The sequence below is a fragment of the Petaurus breviceps genome, unplaced genomic scaffold (genome assembly GCF_028583685.1).
Source record: "Petaurus breviceps papuanus isolate PSGF00001 unplaced genomic scaffold, PetGlider_PUasm1.0 191, whole genome shotgun sequence".
Classification (NCBI taxonomy): domain Eukaryota; kingdom Metazoa; phylum Chordata; class Mammalia; order Diprotodontia; family Petauridae; genus Petaurus; species Petaurus breviceps.
The window spans coordinates 3,721,213-3,737,551 of record NW_027185811.1 but is presented as its reverse complement, the minus strand read 5'-3'; the positions used below and the strand labels follow the sequence as shown (position 1 = coordinate 3,737,551).

The window sequence follows — 16,339 nt, the reverse complement described above, 5'->3', positions numbered from 1 at the left end:
TATATCTCTAGACACAATCCCTAAATTGGGGAAGGAAAGGGAAGGAGAAAAATGAAATCTCATGGCTGAATGTTAGGCTAGAGTTTAAACTATGAAGTTATAGGCTTTTGGAACTAAAAGGAATGTTAGAGATCATGTGATAAGAGATTAACTCTCATTTTACACATGAGAAAACTGAGGCACAGAGCCATTAAATAATTTGCCCATAGTCATACAACTAATGAGTGACAGTCTTGGATTCAAACTCAGGTACTTGGATTCCAAATTCACAAATATGAATACAGCTTCAAAGATTAAAATTACATGCAAATATGAAAACAGCCTCAAAGGTTAAAATTACATGCCCAAATTCACATAGTTCATCAGTATCAGAGCTAGAACCATAACACATCCAACTTCCAGTCCAGCATTCATTCCAACCCACAAAGTTGATGTCATTCATTTACCACAATGTGAAGAAAGATCTGCCTTGTTTTCCCCTCCCCCAGAACTCTACAAGTGAAAAACTATCACTTTTCTAGACCTCAAATACCTGTTTCCTTTCAACTAGCCTGAGTCCATCTAAGCCACCTCTCCTTCACTGGGAATAACCTGGCTCAGGGGTGGGGAATCTTCAGCCTCAAGACCACATGTGGCCCTCTAGGTCCTTGATGGAATCCATATTTTACAGAACAATCCCCTGGACCCTATGGCTAGCACTTTTCCCTACCAGAACAGTCCATAATATAATCTACTTTGTGGCTTCCTGACTAAACTACAGCCCCTTAGGGAAACTTGCCTTTCCCACAACAGTGATAAAGCATTTTGGCTTAATCTTTCATGGATCATTCCCTGGATTTTCCCATGTATGTAGTTTGTGATGCAGATTCTTGATAGCTAAAAGCCTCAGAGGCAAGAAGTTGCTGTTAACATTAGCGCTCAGGTCAGTCCAGAGCCCTTCTGCCCTTCCTCCCTTCTTCATCCTAGTCACTTACCTTAGCAGAGAGATGACAGAGAACTTCAGCACAAAGCAGTGGACCTCATCGATGAAGGAATGGGGCAGCATGATATACTCATTCTGACAGGAAACACAGAGTCCATCACCCACCCACTGATGGGGATCGACACCCTATCCAAAACCTCCTCAGGCAATTCAGTGCTGGTAGACCTACATTCTGGGGGCCTCCCCACCCAAGCTACTTCAAATTAACAAGGTTTTTGGTTTCTCAAGGAGCAAATGAAAGAGAAATAGAAAATCCAGAAAGGGTTTAGCACTTTTAATCAATCAATAAACAAGCATTTATTAAATGACAACTATGCAACATATACTGTTAGGCTCTGGGAGTGCAAAATTAAAAATGAAACAATCCCAGTCCTCAAGAAATTTGCATTTTATAAGAGGGCAGAGGGAGATAAAATATATATACACATATTAATTATGTACAAAATAAATATGAGGTAATTTTTAGGGACACTTTATTTTTTCATTCTTCTCAACTGAACAGGCAGAAAAGCTGTAACACATTACCTCCCCAGGGACAGAGCTCAGTACCTCCCTCTCCAAATGGTACCTGCCCTGCTGTGTCCACAAAGTGTAGATGAAACTCATTCTTGACTGTAGTCAGGGACTTGCTGTAAACTGAAGAGACTGGTGGGTAACTAAGGACTCTGCTACACACCAAACAGTACTTTGAGTCTCCCAAGAAATATTTTTAATGAATGGTGATGGATCAGTGAGTGTTTAGGGGAGAAGGGAAGGAATGTCTAAAGAGCATGAAAAAGTTGGGAGGGAGAGGAGAGGTTGTGTTAGCCACAGAGCCACTGAGCCACCCAGCCACTGAGCCACCCAATCCATCAGTCCTTTTCCAAAGCTCTAATTCCCACCTCCAACGCTGAACAAAAAAAGGTGGGAGATTGAGGTTAAGGTCCATCAAGATCAGTCCACTGCACGGGAGAATTCAGATAAAACAGTGGGACCCAGAAGAATCTACTGCACATCTACCAACACACTCTAAACAGCCCTGCCCCTGAGAAACACCCCAATTCACTGCTTTGCACTGTGGGGTCGTAGCCTTTGTAGAACCGGACTTCCACAAATTGATGAGCCAAGGATGTTTTCCCTGAGGGAAATAGTGATTTGGACGTGCAAAATATTCCTCTCCCCCAAACCTGGACTGAGCTCCAGGACTCCTTGGCACAGGGGTGGGGGAAGGGCTTTGATTCCCAAAGTCCCCCGGGAGGAGGGGAGGGGGGGAAGAGCCGTCTCTTCAGAGTAAGGCGTAATGGATCCAGTCACAGGAAGCCACAGCCTAGGTATGCAATGTTGGATCCAGGGGTCCAACTCCACCCTGACTCTCACCACCTAGTTCTCCTCAGGGCATTTTGAGTGGCAGCTTAAGCGTTTTAGGCACGCAGCGGATGAATGTTGCGCACTCCCGGGAAGCTTAACCCCCAGTGCACCTGAGGCAGCTCACACTCCACGAGTGAGTCACCATCTTGGTTACTAACCCCTGTGTGCCCGCGCTTAGTGCACCGTCAGCCCCTGGGGCCACCCTCCCACGAACCCCAACTGCATTAGGCTCCCGGGGGCAGCCGGGCGTCCTCCAGCTCCGTGCGCGCTGCAGTAACTCACCTACCGAGCGGCATCCTAGGAGCGCCACCTTCCTGAAGCGGAGGAGCCACATGGCTCGAGCAGTCTCCCCAGGAACAGGGACGCTAGGGGTTGGTGGCTGGTGTGCAGAAGGGACCCGAGGCTGAGGCAGGAAAGCAGCCCACCCAGCACGCACCTGCCCCGCGGGCCCAACGAGCCAGCGAGAAACCAAAACAAGCGCCGCGCCCAGAGCCAGAGCCGGCCACGTGACCACAACACAGCGAGTGTAAGCCAAGGAACCTGGAGAATGCCCCTGCCGCCCTCCCTCAGGCCCCGCCTCCATGCCTGCCACCTATTGGCCTACTAGGGGTCAGGGGCGGGGCCGCTCAGCGGGAGCAAGGGTTGGGTCTCTAGCTGAGGTCAGAACGGAAGAACTGCGCGTGCGCATTCGTGAATCGCTCAATTCTTAGATAGCAAATGAAAAATCCTTGGGGTTTGATAAGGTGAGGGGGGAAGGGATGTGTGGGTGTGAGTGTGGGTTTGAGGAGGGTGTGGGGACGGGAGTGTGACTGTGATTTAGACTTCTCTGTGACATGCTTGACCTTCCTTCTTGTAAAGAAAGACCTGTGCAACTGAAACATGAAGTTGACTCACTTATCCATTCCCTCAATAGGCAGGGTCTTCAGTGATTTAAGCAGAGAGGATCAGGGTTTTGATCTATGGCGAGAGAGTTCCTTACCCCTAGTCCAGGCTCCCATTTCTGAAATCTGGTACTGAACTGTCCTCCCCACTCCCTGCTAGAACTTACAAAGTGTGCTAGTAGCTTTCCTGTGTTATACCGAAGAAGGTTCTTGTGGAAAAAATCATCAGGGAATGTGGGTTTATAACGGAAAGTCTGAGCTACTTAAGATTCTTCCCAGAGCCATAGGACTTAACTTGGTGTTGCTTGGGAATTGCGTTGAAGTGGGAAATTTAGAACTTGAACGCCTACTTGACGGAACTGCCGTGAGATAGTTATACTTCATCAGGCTCTGGAAAGGAAAAAATGAGTTCCCTGGATTCCCATCTGGAATGGGAATAGCATTGTTGAATAGCTAAACCAAGCTGGAGTCTGAGAGAGTGGGGGAGTGGGAAGAACAATGGGCTTGCAGGCAGAAGATCTAAACCTTCAAGTTAGCGATTCCACGATGGAAAGAATACTACACTTGGTGTTACAGCACCTGGGTTTGATTCCAAACTCTGCTGTGTACAGTGTTCTGTCTGAACTGTTGAAAGTCATTTAACTTCTCCAGACCTTCGCTTCCTCTTCTATAAAGTGAAAAGGTTCAACCAAATTACCACTGAGCTTTTTTGCCTTAGTTTTATGATTCTATGATGGGAGTGTTTTCCAACCAATGTTTCTTGACAAAATTTTTACCAGTCTGAAAAAACTTTTCTATTGTAGCAGAGATTAAATTGACCTATCCCATGAAACATTCCTAGAGTTGCCATTTAGGATTCTAGTCAACCTTGTGGGAGCTTTAGGACCTGCTCCCAACATTGTGTGATTCAGGACTAAAGGGCTTGCACTTTGAAATGATAAAAAAGCCAAAGGCTGATTATCTGATGATTCAATGGATGTTTAGATGGAGCAACCTTTACCTGAAATGGTTCTTCCTTTCCAGCTTCAAATAGTGTCAGGAGTGCCTGGAGCCACTTTCCAAGAGTAGGATGGTGAAAGATGCCACTTGCTGTGTCCCTTAACTCAGTTTCCATGGAGCCATGAGGATATGGCATCTAAATATATGCCCTGCATGTTTTACCAGCACATATATAATGGGAATTGTTTGAACAGTGCAGAGATGAGGTAAAATATAAAAAATTTAAATAAATCTGCAATAGGTGAGATTTAAGTATCAGCCTACTAGAAGATTGTAACAGTAGTCATAAGTTAAGCTTTTGAATCCTGTTCTGTTACTTCATGCTGTAAGTCATTTATGTTCAGCATTTCTTTTATGTGTGGGCATAAAAGACATGTGCTGTGCTTGAATCATTATATACTGAGTACCCTTTTACTTACTCTTTTGGAGGAAATCCTAGACATGAGCCATAACCTAAGCTAATTAGTAATGGGGGTGGGTGGGTTAAGGAGCCAAAGAGAGTGAGAAAGAGGAGCCTATCCACTTTCATTAGAAACTCATTTCCCAGAGGACTGAACCTAGTCCAAATGAATGTTTGGAAGGACCTATTTGTACAAAAATTTATAGCAGCTCCTTTTGTAGTAGCAAAGAATTGGAAACTGAGGGGATGTCCATCAACTGGAGAACTGATGAACAAGTTGTGGTATATGAGTATAATGGAACACTATTGTGCTATAAGAAATGATAAGCAGGATAATTTCAGAAAAACCTGGAAAGACTTATACAAACTGATGCAAAGTGAACAGAACCAGGAGAACATTTACCCAGTAACAGCAATATTAGACAATAATCAACTATGAATGACTTCTCTCTTCTCAGCAATTCAATGATCCAAGACAATTCCAAAGGACTCATGATGAAAAATGCTATCTACTTCCAGAGAAAGAACTGATAGAGTCTGAATGCAGATTGAAACATACTATTTTTCACTTTATCTTTTGTGGGGGGAGGGGTGGTCTGTGTCTTTCACAACATGACTAATATGGACATATGTTTTACATGATTACACATGGATAACCTATATCAATTTGCTTACTGTATCAGGGAGGGAAGAGGAGAGATAGAGGATTTGGAACTCAAAATTTTTAAAATGAATGTTCAAAGTTGTTTTTATATGTAATTGGGGGAAAATGTTGTCCAAATGAAGGTTTGGGTCTGGAACAGGGAGGAGTGGTGCAGTAGCCTACTGCTTTAGCCACAATAGCCTTTGTGGGCCTACCCAGCAGCAGTCTCATTGCGATACTATAACCATACCATGTTTTAATCCATGTGGATCTTTACTTCTTAAAACTTAAAAACATTTTTAAAGTGTTATTTCTGTCTTGTACTTTCAATTTTTACCCTTTCTAGAGTGCTACTCTACTCAAAATGTAAGAGAACTATGATATCACCTGTGATGTCAGATCTGTGATTTAATTTATTTGGATACTCTCTCTGGCTGCATAGGTCACAAACCATTTATACCTTATTCTGTTCATGACCTCCCACAGATTCTTCACAGGGGCTTTACCCTCCATACTCAGGCCTTCCTTTAGATCTCTTGACATTGTACAGATAACAAAGAAGTACGTGGGAGGTCCATTGATCATCCTTCTCTCTGAATGTGTGATTAGCCCACTTCCTTTTCCAGGCATACATTTCTTTAATAATATTTTATAATTGTGCTTCTCTTGTGTAGTCCTTCATTGTGCAGCCTATTCACAGCCATCGTGTATCCCTCAATTGCTCTTAAGGTGACCTGAAGAAAGTATGGTTCAAAATTTAGTTGTTGTTCAGTTGCTTTTGTCATGCCTGACTTTTACTGACCTCATTTGGGTGTTTCTTGGCAAAGATACTGGAGTGGCTTGCCATTTCCTTCTCCAGTTCATTTTACAGATGAGGAATTGAGGCAAAGTAAGCATCTTAGGCCAGATTCGAACTCAGGAAGACGAGTCTTCCTGACTCCAGGCCTGGTATTCTATCTACTACACCACCCTTAGATATTAGAGCTAAGTGAAAAATTGGCATTGTTTGGGTTGGAAAATGCCAGCTTAGTTAAGAAGCCTACCTAAGGTCATAATGCTAATAATAACAAAGCTGAAACTAGCTAGAATTAACATCTCCTGGCTCCTATCTGAGAAGGTTCTTTCTGCTAACACTATATTGTCTCCTAGGGATTTTAGGAGAGAGATAAAACCCAGGGCAAGTCTGAAAACTGAGAAGAAGAGCATGTGGAGGAAATGGGATTTATTCTATCCTGAATGATGGGTAAAATTTCATCATTGTCACTTGTACCTCTTCCTGAGTAGTTCCTACCTTATGTTCTGAATATGAGCTAATAGTTGCACCTTTACCTTGTTTCACAGCTTATCTCTAAGGGCAATATTGATTCTGTGCCCTCAAAATCAAAAGAGAAGTCTAGAATTGGATACCATCACCACCACCATTCTATGTACCTCCTCTGGGATCATGAAGCTTTTAATACTGTGATGGATTCCTTGGTCATGGGAAGAGAAACTTACAAGAAAGATCAGTACAGTGTAACACCAACTTCCCTAGCCTCTCTCAAAGATATTCTAGAGATACTGTTACTGTGTCATTTAGAGGTAACAGGATCTTAAATAGTAACAGTTTGACTGACATTCTATGAAGATTCTGTGAAAAAGAGTTAACTTATTTTGGATAAATCATGCTTGCTGAAAAGAGGATAAAGGAAAAGGACTAAGAGAACTTATTTCCTGAGAGAATTGGACTTTTAACTCATATCTTTCAGAAAAAATCATGAAGATAATAATAACAAAAAAACCTTTCATTGATACCCCGAATGGTGGTACTATGTTTCCAGAATTAAAGAGTCAGCAGTTGCAATGATCATTAAAAGTGACTTTGGCTGTGATCCTCCTTACAGTGAATTGTAAATAGTAATTTAAGTCTTTGTTTTATTGTTTGTTACAATGTTAACAAATGGTATAGAAACGGTATAATGTTTAAATCTGAGAGAATAAAGGGTTCTATATGAATAGATATAGAGTAGCTGTAGATATAGATGAGCAAATGCTTAGGAGAAAGGGGGTTTCTCCACTTTATTAAGGGGGATAGGGTTCAGAGCCAATTATTTCATTAAAAAGAAGAGATACTTCCTGAGAACTTATTTGCACATCCCCTTTTGAGGAGTTGCTTAGGAGAGTAGAAGCTTTAATGAGAAAAGGAAGTCTAACAACAAGGAGATTGAAAGGAGTTATGACACAACTAACTCATGTGCAGGCGAAGGACGGGCAAGATCCCCTGAGCAGAACAGGAATGCAACACATCTGGGAAAGGCTGGAATTAGATACATCGTTTACAGAGGGACATTTTAGATTTGCATTAGGAAATTTTCTGGGGAAGTATCATGTCTTTCTAGGAAACAAACATGGGAGATTTGGTCACCAAGGTGACAGAATTGCTAAAAATACAAACATTTGAAATGGAAAAAAGAGAGAAGCTTAATGGAATGGCTCAGAGGATCACTTTTTGTACTAACACTGGCTTAGACACCCCCATAGATGCCTAGAACAAACCTGTTTGCAAAAATTGGAGAGATGATTTGATGTAGATGGAAGGAAAGAAAGAATGATGTATTGAAGTACTTAATAAGTACCTAATGATTTATGAGCTAGGTTCCACAGGATAGAGTGCCAGGTCTGGAGTCAGTAAGACAATTTCCTGAGTTCAAATTTGGCCTTAGACACTTTACTAGCTGTGTGACCCTGATCAAGTCACTTAATCCTGTTTGGCTCAATTCCTCATCTTAAAATGAGCTAGAAGAAGGAAATGGCAAACCACTCCAAAAAGATTCTATTCATTTGCAAAAACAAAAAAAAAAACAAAAACAAAAAAAAAAAAACCCAAAAAACAAAATCCTCAAGGGGTCATGAAGAATCGGACATGACTGAAAACAGCTGAATGACAACTTATCAGGTACCTGATATATGCACCAGGCATCTTGCTAAGCACTTTACAAATATTATCTTATTTACTCCTCACAACAATCCTTTTAGGTAGATTCTATTATCCCCATTTTTACAATTGAGGAAACTGAGGCAGAGGTTAAGTGACTTGCCCAGATTTCAGTGACAGGGTCACAAGCTTGTAAGTGCCTGAGGCCATATTTGAACTCAGATCTTCCTAACTCTAGACCCAGTGCTGTACCACCTAGCTGATCCTAGAGAAGCCATGACAAGGGTTTCTTTTTGTTAATTCAATTAATAACTTTTAATCCAATTCAGTATATAACCAGGTTCTGACATATTATATTACTAAAGAATTACTTTGGCAGAAAAAAATAATAAAGAATCTTGTCTGGGTGAACAAAAGGTCAAGAATTTCAAGGAAAATAATGGAAAAAATGGAAAGTAAGGGAGAATGGCAGTACTAGATCTCAAACTATATGACACAGTAGTAATCACCAAAAAGAATTTGGTACTGGTTAAAAAATGGAGAGGTTAATCAGTTAGTTATACAATATACAGAAAGAAACAAGCACAGTAGCCTAATGTTTGATAAACCCAAAGACCCTTGCTAATGGAGTAAGAATTCACTATTCAACAAAAAATTGCTGGAAAAACTGGGGAAAGAATGCAAAAGCTAAATATAGACCAACCTCTGACACCCAATTATTTAGACATAAAGAGTGATATCATGAACAAATTAAGGCAGCAAGGAAGAAATTACCTGTTATATCTATGGATAGGGGAAGAGTTCATTACAAAACAGACTAGACAGGAGGTTCACAGAACATAAAAAAATAGATAATTTTTTTATTATACAAAGTTAATAAAGGTTTTACACCAAAAAAAAAAATCAAGGAAGAGAAAGTTACACAATAATCAGGTGGAGGCAGAGTAGGGAGTCTGCAGCAAATTCCTCTGATAGTTTCTAATATTCGTTTATTAATTATTAATTATTTCATTATCAAATTATTATTATTAAATTAATTTATTTATTAATTATTAATATTATTCTAATAATAATAATCATTTCTAATATAGAGAGAACAGATTCAAATCTATAAGAATAAGAGTCATTCCCGAATTGATAAATGGTCAAAGGATTTGAACAAACAATGCTCAGAGGAAGAAATTCAAGTTATCAAGTCATATTTTTAAATGCTCTAATTTACTAATAATTAGAGAAACACAAATGAAAACAACTCTGAGGTTCCACCTCAGACCCATCAGATTGGCAAAGAAGGAGATGGAAGAGAAGGCCTGTGGGAGAATAGGCACATGATTTGGCATAATTCATGGAACTGCAAAGTGGTCTAGCCATTCTGAACCATTATGGAAAACAATTTGGAACTACACTCCAACAGTTATTAAACTGTGCATACTTTGTGACCTAACAAACCACTACTAGATCTATTCTCCACTGAGATCAGAGAAAGAAGAGACCCATACATACAAAGATATTGTATAGCAGCTTTTTTGTGTGGTGGCAAAGAATTGGAAACTGAGGGAATCATCAACTGGAGAATGACTGAACCAGTTACGGTAAATGAAGATTATGGAATGTTATTGTACAGAAAGAAATAATCAAGGGGATGGTCTCAAAGAAACCTAGGAAGACTTATATGAACTGATATGGACTGAAGTCAACAGAAACAGAACAATTTATATAACAACAATATTGTAAAGACCAGCAACTTTGAAAGACTTGGGAAATCTGATCAATAAAATGGGCATCTAGATTCCAGAAGACTCATGAAGAAACATGTTGTAATGGGAATGCAAATTTGGAAGATCTTCCCTGCCCCTAGGCTACAGTGTACCTGAAGCCTGGGGTGGGAGGCTTGTTTTTCAGTAGATACTTTTTGATTGGCCAGTGGGTCCAAAAGGTTGTTACATTCTCTGAGCCAGGAGAAGGCTATATAAGCCCTGATGTGTAGCTTTGTTTTGGGGGCTCACTTTGAGAAGTGTTCTGTGATTTGATCTGTATTCTGAAAAGCCATTGTCCAGAGCCCCCCCGGCTTTGAAAAACCCAAATGTTGACTGGTTATGGATGTAATGGTTGGACAATTCGGAAATCTGTCTACTTGATCTGTTTCTGTCTTGATAATTCTGCCTGTATACTTTGAAGTTCGGGGTGCTGACCTTTTCCCCTGAACAAGGTAAACGATACATGTTTGACTGATTAAAGTAAGCTTGTTAACCCATTTTAAGTTGCTTTCCTTTATCAAAGCAGATCCAAGAACCTGTATGGGCAGACACCCTGGGGAAGCCGGGGTGCTTGCTGCTACACATGTCCACTTCCTGATGGAGAGATGATGGACTCAAAGTATAGACAGACATTTCTTTCCCAGATGTGGCAGTGCCAGAATTAGTTTGCTTGACTATAAATGTTTCTAACAGGAGTTTTATTGTTCTTTCTCAATAGAAAGGGAGGACAGGAGGAAGAGAAGACAGATTTTAATTGATTGAAAACAAAATCCCATTCCTGTGTGTTCTTCCCATTATCAACGGACAGTGACAGTTAATATATCTTTCATGTTATCAATACCATTGATTAGTACTCCACTATCAATTTAATTAGTTAATATCAATTAACAAATAGCAAAAGGCTATTTACAGAAAAGATATAGTTAGAATAGAAGCTCAAAAAAAATCCAAAAACATCCCATTGGACCCAGGGCACATTCTTCCCTCTACCACTTAGATCCCTGGGGGGAAGAGGATCAGACTTAAAGTGGTTGCTACAAAGCATTTTCCCCACCAAGTCCACTTCTAAATATGGCATCCCTGATGGCCAGAGTTGCTCCCTTGCTTGCCAGACAGTGTCTTAACTATCACAACAGCTCAGTACTGGGTTTGATCCTGAAGTTCACTGCAGTCCTCACAAAACTCACTTGCTGGCAAACTCTCACGGGTCTTCTGGCCTTTCTCAGACAGTCAACAAACATTTATTAGGCAGTCACTCAAGCTTTGAGGAAACAAAAAGTAAAAACAATCCTGGTGCTAAAGGTGCTCACATTCTAATGAGGGAGATAATAGACAAACTACTATTGGAAAGATGTGTACAGAGTAAAATGAAGGTGTGGCTGATGAAAGATTAAATGACTGAGGAAACAAAGGTTCAAGCTTCTGATTATTTAGTTTTGTTAAGCAACAATGTCTGTTGCCCAACAAAAGCAGCCCACAACTCCTCAGTGTAGGCCTGGACCCCAAATACAACTGGAGACAAATTTTTACACTTAAAAAAAATTAATCAAACAAGGTCAGTTAATTAAAAGGAGACAAACCAGGTGATCTGATTTCTAATTGGAGGAGAGATGAGGGACTTTCCAAGTTGGGAGTGGTAGAGTGAACAGGTACAATTCTCTTAAATCAGAAAGTGTCTCTCACCCCTCCTCCACCATGTATCTGTATACAATCAAGGGAACATGGAAATAATAACTGATTACTTAGTATGGGACCAATTTTCTGATAAGACATATGGGTAGCTTGAGAGGTACAATTGTGAGAAAACTCCTTGCACCCATCTTTGGGTCTGAGTTTATGGTCAGCATTACCTGGGTTCTCAGTTAAGAGTCTCTAAGCAATAGGTAGAGATGGTTCCAATTCCTAGCCACAAGTTCAATCAATGCAACAAAGTCATCTCCCAATTCCCACAATTTAATAAAGTTTTCTCACAAGACATAAATTGAACTAGAACCATAATTGACCAGAAAGGAAACTGAGCTAGCTCCAGAACTGAGTCACAAGATGGAGTCAAATGGGTTTTACTCGATTACCACAATTAAACACTCAATGACCTAATCCTCTTAATTCCCTCAAAGATAATTTAAGAGGGAAGGTGCTTGCAATGGAAGACAGAGACATGGAGACTAAGAAGCTTCCAGTTGAAGATGAGATTTGGAGCTGAGTCTTGAAGGAAGCTAGGGTAGTCAAGAAGCAGAGATGAGGAAGACCGTTCTAGGCATGGAGGATGGCCACTGAAAATGCATTGAGAAGCTGGGAGTGGTTGTGCATACCTGTGGTCTCTTGTTCTGGGGAGAGAGTCAGAGACAGACTAAGAGACAGAGAGACAAAGAGAGAGCCCTTGAGAGAGTATGATTTCTTATGATGCAATAATATTCCATTACATTTATATGCCATGGTTTTTTCCCAGACATTTTCCAGATATTGACTAACACCCAGTTTATGTCTTGTTCTTTGCTCTAACAAAAAGTGCTACAATGAATATTTTTGTACACATAAGTCCTTTTTTCTGTCAAGGATCTCTTTGAGGTATATGTCTAGTATTGGTATTGATGGGTCAAAAGAATATGTACAGTTTGGCATCTTTTTTTATAATAGTTCCAAATTACTTTCCAGTATGGTTAGATTAGTTCATAAAAGCAGATGAGTGATGATGTGAATTGATACAAAGCCCAGAGATAAAATGTCACTTAGTTGACATTAATCTGCACCAGCTTCCATTGAATTTTGAAAAGTTGATAGACATGGTATATAAAATGAAGTAGGAGTGCAAATCTTCCCAGAAACACTTGCTTTTGGAAGACTTAATTTCACCAGTTCTAGAGTATCCTCTCATATATGGGCTTTTAAAAGCAGAAAAAGATAGGGGCAGCTAGGTGGCATAGTGAATAGAGCGCCTGAGTTCAAATCCGGCCTCAGACACTTAACACTTACTAACCATGTGACCTAGGGCAAGTCACTTAACCCCAATTGCCCTGCCCTTCCCCCTCCAAAAAAAGAGCACAAAAAGAGATTGGCACTGATAACCCAAATCTAAAGGCAAAGATAAAAGATTCTCTGCAAAGAGTATCTGTTGTAAAATGAAACATAGACAAATTTGTGTATGTTCTATTTGTGAAGATGAAAAACCAAGGGAACAGAGATCATACATTCTGATAAAAATCATCACCAAACTATACAAGCACAGAAGCAGAATTGTCATCTGTTATACCTGCTATACCTGGACTCATAAATTATTAATGTATCTGAAAGAGGAATGCAGAACAATGAGTGCATCTGAAAAGGGAATGTAGAGTTGGTATGAGAAGGTGAATTTCAATGAATGAGCATTAGGAAACAGAGATGCGGTCAGAGATAGTAGTTGAAACAAACTCCCAAAACAACATGACACCACCATCAGTTGTTTATGGTCTTATCACATCTGGACTCTTTGGACACTGTACAGAAAAGATGGTAAAAATTGAGAATGTGGCTTGGACTGGTTACATGGATTCCAATGAGTTGCATAGAATATGCCCAGAGATTCCCTACTTCCAGTTGACCATATATTACTGACTCAGAATTCAGAGAGCTTTGTGCTTTTCGGTGATTGACTACTAATCAAGAATCGATGACTTGGCAGATATTTAAACCTCAGTGCTCTCTTTCTTCCAGATTCATATTATTTCAAGATTGCTTCGAGTCCCTTCCCGTGAGGGATGAGAAAGAGATGCCTTTCCCTATCCCCAGTCCAAGTCACCATCTAGCCATGAGCACAGGGCAAATAAAGTACATATCCTGCTTAGGCAACCCTGAGCCTGAGTTCAGTATGCCCCTTTTTAAAAAATTTCTTCTTTATACCTCTTTAGTGAGTATCTATCCTGTGTTGAATATGTAAGTATCTCCTTCCTAGGAGAGTGTGAGCTACTGAATCCTATTTTAATTTGTTCTGTGAGTATTGTAAACCTCTTCTATCCTTTATTTTTATATAAAGGAAATCAACACTTGTCCCATGACTGATTCATATTAAACATTGAATATCTTTCTACTCTGCCCTTTCGTGGAGACCTGAGACATGAGCTACAGCCTAAATTTTTAAATAATTTGCACCTAGGGGACTGGAAAGGGGAATTAATGAGTGGAAGAATGTGAGCCTTTTCATTAGAAGCCAAGTTCTCCCAGGAATAAACCCAGACCAAATCACATGCCTGGACCCAGAGCGTAAGGTCCCCTTAGGGCTTCTAGGGAGGTGGTCTCTGGGGCCCAGGATCAGTTATTTAATGTTCAACTATGAAGAGGCCTCTCAGTAAAAGGAGTAAAAAGAGTACTCATATTTGGGAATCTTGAGATTTCTTAATAAAGTGCTTGGTGTCAAGGGAAAGGTGAACTCCAACTTGTCCATATCCAACTACTATTCCTGGAAAGTCAATATTAATGAGGACTAATTCCAGCATATTTCAAGAATTAGCAGAACTGTATAAGAAAAAATCTGGGGTCTACCATCTGTATACTTTGACCTTTTATACAGTATTCACAGAACTAGTAGTCACATCGTTAGAACACTAGCATTTCAAACTAAGAAGTGGATTTGGAAAAATTTAACTTTTGTGACTCTTCAATGCAAAAAGAATGGAAGAATCAGTTGAGACAGATGCTTATAAGGGCAGTCATTCTCCAACAGATAAATGATCTAAGGATATAAACTTATCAGCAGTATTCAAAGGAAGAAATTCAAACTCTCAAAAGCCATGTGAAAAAATGTTTCAAATCACTAACAATAAGAAAAATGAAAATAGCTCAGAGGTTCTATCTCATACCCCTCATTTTGGTAAAGGTGACAAAAATGGAAAGTGACAGTTATTGGAGGGTCTGTAGGAAGAGAGGCACCGTTGTTGATAGAACAATGAATTGGTCCAACCATTCTTGAAGGCAATTTGCAAAAATACCCCAAAGCTAACTGCCATCAATACCACTATTAGACATATCTTTTCCCCTCCCCCCCCACATATCTCACCTAGAGATCCAAGAACTCTTACATACAAAATATTCATAGTAGCACATTTTACTGTAGCAAAGAACTAGAGACAGTTTGAGTGCATGTTGTGGAGTGGCTGACCAAATTATGAAAGTAACAGAATGCTGTTGCACCATGAGAAATTACAAAAGGGGTAAATTCAGAAAAACCTAAGAAGACATAAGAATTGATGCAGAATAAAAGAAGAACCAGAACCAATATAGACAATATTACAGAGAAAAACAACTATTAAATACTTAAGGACAATAATCAAAGTGCAATGACCAACCACTTCTCCAGATTAAACATGTTTCCTACCATTTATCAAAGAAGTAAGGGTCCTCAAGGGGCAGATTGAGGTGTATATTTTTAATACAACTAATGCTTGGACTTATTCATTTGACTGTGCTTATTTATAAAAAGGGAAAATTTTTGTTTCCATGGGGGTGGGGCAGGCTTTGGAAGAGAGAAGACTAGGAACATGAATGCCAAAAAAGAAAAGAAAAAAAATAGAATCATTGTTAGATTAAAAGAAATACTACCCAACAGACACAATCAGAGAAGGTTTGAAAATAACACATTAAATGTATTGTATTCTTTTTAAAAATGAAAGCTGTACAAAATAGAAATTCATCATTTCATGTATAATCCTCTTTTTCTGTTCTGAATATATGAAAATGGTCCTATTTTATAGATTGTCAAGTGCAGAGAGAAAGAATGTTCTCATTTGCATGAGTGTGATATGAGATGTGTGACATGTTCAGGAAACAATTCATAGCATATACCTTACAGATTCGCAACACTTTAAAAAATGAAAGAAGATTCCTTTATAATGGAAGCTCTCAGAAAGCACGTTAAATAACTATTGGTTAGAGTTCATCATCACAGTCTAATTTTGTTGGCAGAAATGGTTTTCTAGTAACTTATAGGTATCACATATAGTGGTGGTATGAAACAGAAATAGGAAGAGATGGATGTTATGAATTCAACTCTGAACTAAAGTGAACCAATACACAATACCAAGAATTCAAGATGCTCTAGATTATTTATTAAGTTACTAGTGGTTTTCAATACTGGATTCATATCCTATTTCTATGTCAGAGAAAGCCAAGACGACAGTTTTCATCTGATCAGCTGGTGAAGAAAATGGCTGCTGAGCATGCATCAGCTCAGCATGAGCTCATTCGATTTCTCTTTTTCTCTTGGTAGCAACTAAAGGCTACTATAAACCCTGGATTGGAGAAATAAAGACAGTGAGTTGCCTACTCTCCTCACTTTGGTCAAATGAAACTGTAAGTACATGAAGAAAAATAAATCATGACTGTTGTCTCTGTTGTGTTTTATTCTTTCCCACTCTTAAGTAAATAAGTGTTGGTAATGGAAT

The 16,339-nt window shown here is 39.6% G+C and overlaps 1 long non-coding RNA gene across 1 annotated transcript; it reads left to right on the top strand.

Moving 5' to 3' along the window:
* Positions 1–2,958: 2,958 nt before the first annotated feature.
* LOC138164599 (uncharacterized) lies at positions 2,959–9,021 on the top strand. The gene is made up of 3 exons (XR_011169135.1): positions 2,959–3,072; positions 6,402–6,495; positions 6,594–9,021. It is a non-coding gene; the product is annotated as an uncharacterized lncRNA (long non-coding RNA).
* The last annotated feature ends 7,318 nt before the right edge of the window (positions 9,022–16,339 follow it).